At 33.2% G+C, this 5,465-nt stretch overlaps 1 protein-coding gene across 1 annotated transcript in view; it reads right to left on the bottom strand.

The window, feature by feature from the left end:
- Positions 1-240: 240 nt before the first annotated feature.
- Positions 241-5,465, bottom strand: part of LOC132063642 (PRA1 family protein F2-like) — an 8,166-nt gene continuing 2,941 nt past the window's right edge. Inside the window, exon 2 of the mRNA XM_059456295.1 lies at positions 241-278. The gene's annotated coding sequence lies outside the window, so the exon portion shown is untranslated. The remainder of the gene's footprint in view (positions 279-5,465) is intronic.

The following is a 5,465-nucleotide window of genomic DNA, read 5'->3' as shown; positions in this document are numbered from 1 at the left end:
GATTAGCTTACTATTTACGTGCACTCACTTTGACAACTTGGAGCATTCCTTTTCTACATACATATTATATCTAACAATTCGGAGATCAAATGAGCTTTTCTATATCTCCTTTTTCGGCTATTTTAATTATTTATTACTGTTTCGCTTAGTCGTATTGTTTAGTCATTGCTTCAAATCTTACATTAAAGATTTTCAAAACTAACTTGGATTAATTTTGTTGTAAAAGACCTTATTCAAATAAAAATTCTCTTCTTTCAAATTTCCCGTATCATTTAAAGCTGCAATAATTCCCCAGACCACACCTTGTAGGATTACACATAATGTTGTTGTTGTTATTTGAAGCTGCAATAAAATCAAAATTCAAGCTCTGGGACATAAAATACACTGCCTATAACTAGGCCACCTTCAGCATCCTCATTCTCATCCAAGAACAAGTCCTTAGTTCCTCTTGACGCCCCGTGCAGGCCCAAAAAAAAAAAACCCCAATTGATAATCAAAGCAATCAAAACGCTGAGACTCACATAAGTAAACGTCAAGGAAATGACTACCCTTTCCCAACAATGTGGTTGCAGTGCGTACGCAGGATTTTTTATTAGCAGTGTCGACATTTAAAGAAGTGAAATATAAATAAATAATTATAGTGACGTCATATTTAAAAAAAAAAAAAAGTAAATTCAAGCTAATTATAAATTAATTATAAAATCCACCAAAAGAAAACGATGAATGTTTTCAAGAAATTCCAACTTGAAAGAAAAAAATGAAAAAAAATATATTAAAAGAACTTACATTTGAAAGAGCAACACAAAACACCAACAATTGCTTTTAGAGTTGCAGGCTCTAGCTCGGTTTAGATATTACTCCCTTCGATTAAAAAAGAGTGTTCACTTACCAAATCAAGAAAGAATTAATCTTATTTTTTAAGATTTATCCTTATTAAATTTTAAGTGACCAAATCCTATACCTATTTAATTAGAAGTAATTTAGTCAAATCATTTCTTTTTGCATTGGAATTAGTTTTTTTTTAAAGTGCAAATGGCTACACTCTTTTTTAATAGGAGGGAGTACTGCTTAGGTAAAACATTAAAGTTAATAGATAAATGTCATATTGCCAATAAATGATGTTTGCCCAGTTGGATAAAATCTCTGAGGTTTCTTTGTTTTTGGATTTGGAATTAGAAAAGAATAAGCCTAAAAAAACACTTAAGACCTCAAGGCTAATGTTAAAGTGCCCAACCAGTGAGCCACCAACACTGTAGTGCTAAACAATGGCATCTCTTTTGTATTTATTTAAATATTTTTATTTGAATAGTAATATATAAATTAAAAAAAAAAATTCAGATCAAGCCGTGTCGGGTGACACCCCTCGAATACACATGGGTCCGCCCCTGTGTGGTTGCATGTGTTACTACTCAGGCATGCTGTGGCTCATGTATTTTAGGCTTGTCCTTTTGAATAAATGATTATTAAGGGGACATACATATAGCATAAACAATCGAAGCTTTTTTTTAAGATGAGAATAAGATGGGTTGACACCAAGATGGTATGTAGCTAATAGTTCATGTTGTCGTAAGAAGACATTCACTATTCACTTGCAATACTGAATGGCAGGTTAGATTCAAAAAAAAAAAAAAAGGCCTAGAGGTCTAAAGCAAGTGCTATTGTGTTCTCTCTTATTTTAATAATCATATGGTGTACCATCTTGTACGTGGTGTAGAACTACAACTGGATTTTATGTAAAATTGCATTCTTAGCTAATTAAGAAATTAGATGTCACGTGCTTTTAACTTTGAGACTATCCAATTGGGCAACAATAGCCTTCCGAACTTGTGATACTTTCTTTTTGTACTCTTTATATATTTATTACATCAGGGGAGGGGTGGGTAAAGGGGAAGAAGATACTACGCAACTAATGAAATTTGAACCCTCTCCACTTGAATTGTGAATAACAATGCATAGATTGTCATGGAGTGACGTGACAATTTGAAAATTGTAGTGCAACGTTTTATTAGCGTAAGATAATTTAAATTTCTTAATGTAAATAGCTTTATTTCATAAACCAGATCTATTAGTGATACAGAATTGTATTTTATTGATTATGCTTTAACCAAAAATAATTTTTTTTAATAGTATATGTTATGGACCTACCTATATATAGAGAACAAATTGAATTTTATTTATGAAGTAAAAAAAGTGAAATTTAGTAATCAAACATATGTAATGAATGGACAAGCAGATAAATAAATAAGAATAAAAACAATTTTCTCATATAAGTAATTTATTAATAGTGACGAGAACTCAAAATATATTTACACAATTGAGAATATAAAGAAGTTAGAGATTTTAAAATATATATTTAATTAATGTACATAATACAAAAACAAATTAAAAGATGTAGGTTTTTAATAAATACTTAAAGATTCTCTACTTATTATGTTTTAAATAATTTAAATTACAATTTAAAAATATCTCGATCGTTAGTGGAAAGCAAGATCTACACGCCCAATTAATAGAGAAAGAAAGAGAGAGTGAACTTAACATATATTTATTAATATTAAATGAATAATCATAAAAATAACATTACACTAACATTCATAAAAGGAATTTATCTGTACTTTGAATTTGCAATAACATGATCATAGGTGAAAAAATAAAATATGGTGAAATGATTTTTAGCTATGAGTAATTAATTAAGTTTCGAAAGTTTCCATATTTGGTTGAGTAACTAGTTAGTCGGCAATTTTGTTAGTTTTAGTAAACACGGTGGAAAAAAAAAAGTTTTAGGAAACTCGATGAAAAATAAAAGTTTTAGGAAACTTTCGTATATTGTACCTTGTCCTACACAAAATCGGAAAAGGTTGCCGTGTCTATGTTAACGGTACTATATAATAGTGCGCTTAAGTACTCTCTTTACTACTCTAAATATATCGATCGCTTTCTTTCATTAGCAGTAGAGCTTAGGGTTACTACTTCTTGTTCATTATTGTTACATTCTGATCTCGTTTTAATTACGTTATGGCTATGATTTTTAATTCTCGGCCAAAATTAGTTGGCACTGAGAAGATGGCATGTGGCAGGAAGAGGAAAATCTCAACGAATGATCATCATGATATTGTGGCACTGCTTCTTAATTCTCAGCCAAAAGTACTTCTTGGAACTAAGAACGTGGCATGCGGCAAGAAGAGGAAGATTTCGACAGATAATGATCATCATATTCTTATTGATGTTAATAAGGAGTTGGAAAAAGATAACAAAGTCCTTCGGGCTGCAATGTTAAAGAAACGGTATGCTAACGTGATCATCAAATCCCAACAACTAATTCTTGGTGAAGCGTTCGATGGAGAAGAGATGAAGAAGAAAGCTAAGCTGTGGGACAAACAGCTGCAAGAAGAGAAAGCCAAGTCGCAGCGGCAAAAAGATAGAGAAGCGGCTCGTATAGCTATTGCAAGCATGAAACGTACAGTTGATTTTGATGATGGTCTTCAAGCCGAAAAAGAATTGTTGGCCATCATCGGTTCTACAAATAATTGGTGAAAGGAGTCTGCATGTCTTCTGTAGAATTGATTATATTTTTGCCGTCATGATATGTTGACACTTACGATTTCTTGTTCTTCTTTTTTCCTTTGTGAAACAAAATATCAATGTAGAAATTTGTCAGTGCTGAAGAGTTGTAAGTTCTCGTTAGTTTACATTAATTTGAAGCTGATCACCGGATTGGTATTTGTAGATAACACATCAATCACATTGCCAATGAGTCGTCATACACGTACCGTTACCTGCATAGTATATACCCATACTTGTACAATGTAGACTGGAGGGGTCCTAGCAGACACGCTTCCCATGTAATTTCTATTCATCAAGAATTTAACACTTAATACACAAAGTGTAATTTTTTTTCCCGTGTATTTAATTTGCTCTAGCGGGTACTGTTACCTTATTTTCAGGTCGCCAATCCCACCCTTTATAGATCGATACATGTAACTAGTTTTTAGCTGTTGTGATAAACTTTTAGAATGAAAGCTAGTTCAGATGTAGCATGAAATAGATGAAACGAAATCAGCAAAAACAAGCGAATCCTATGACTCCCAGTCTCCCACAAGTCATAGGATTTAGGAACCATAGTGCCCAAGAAAGATGGGAACTGATCAGTTGTTAACAACGTTAATGAGAGGCAGCATTATTTTCTCAATATTAGTACCAAACTCTCTCCTAGAAAAGTTCACCCCAGATATCGTTACATGGGCTGATCACACACTTGCGTCCTTAATTAATTCCTTTTTTGAAACACCCTGACAACCTGTAGAGTATGACGCTTGATTCAAGTTTACAAAGCAAATCATTCTCCAGTGAAATATGTTGTGACAGTGTGCGAAAGAGCGTATTTGCATTCAACAGAGAATATAATACATGCTTGAACATAAACTATCTGTTGGTACACTGTCATCAGCTAACGTAGCTATGAAAAATTAAGATATACATAGCATTGACGACTTGATAATTTGATCAATACAAGGCATACCTATTTATTGATGTCAAATATAAATACACTATACAAGTTCAATACTTGCCAAACATGGGACGATATCTAACTTAAAATTTTAACATTCTAATCTCTTGATACTTTCCTTCAAAATCAATGTCCATTTTTTCTGATCCTTCGGAAAAAAGATCTATTCTTCAGGAGAAATAGGAGGTAGAACCAATGACGATTTCCTTCTCCATTCATCCCTGCAAACTAACTACAATTTACTTCTAAAATATGGAAAATCAGATAATCATGGAAGCTAGAAAAATCCATAAGTTGCAGCTCGTCGACCAAGTTGCTGAGAAAATGGCCAGAAGAATGGATGGACAACAGAGACATAACACTGTTGGAGAGTCCTGGAACTGAGGTGTGGTATCACCAGAGTGCAGAACAGTCGCCAAAAGAGGTACAGTGCCACTGGAACAATCAAAAGTACAGTACTGCCAATACAATCACCGAAAATAAGCAGTGTGACTGGAACAGTCACAAGAAATAGCAAGGGTGCTGCCGTAATGATCATGTAAAGCATAACAGTAATTCTAACAACGAAAAACACTCGGTTCAGATGCGCAACATAAAGCTGCCTGCCAGGAACCATAAGTTAGTCAACGTCATTAATTTGATGGAGCATTTATGCCAGAGTAGAGATCAAACTATGAGTAAATCAGAGGATTCAGAGTTTTGATTTGATAAAGCCACTCTGACATAAAGGGTCAACTTTTTACTATATTCTGGGAAAACATTCCATTTAATTCCTTCTCTCCCTTTGAGTATATAAGAGCTCTTGCTCTTATCTCTATATTTGATAGACTAAACACATAAATTAAATCGTGTTAACCAACGGAATTACATGATGTGAGATGTGAATATTCTTTCTGAAGAATTGTACATCAATTAAATATGACATTGACGTACAAATAAAAACCGTAACAGAAGACGAAAC

Source organism: Lycium ferocissimum, chromosome 7 (assembly GCF_029784015.1).
Source record: "Lycium ferocissimum isolate CSIRO_LF1 chromosome 7, AGI_CSIRO_Lferr_CH_V1, whole genome shotgun sequence".
Classification (NCBI taxonomy): Eukaryota; Viridiplantae; Streptophyta; class Magnoliopsida; order Solanales; family Solanaceae; genus Lycium; species Lycium ferocissimum.
This window is presented reverse-complemented; position numbering and strand designations above follow the sequence as displayed.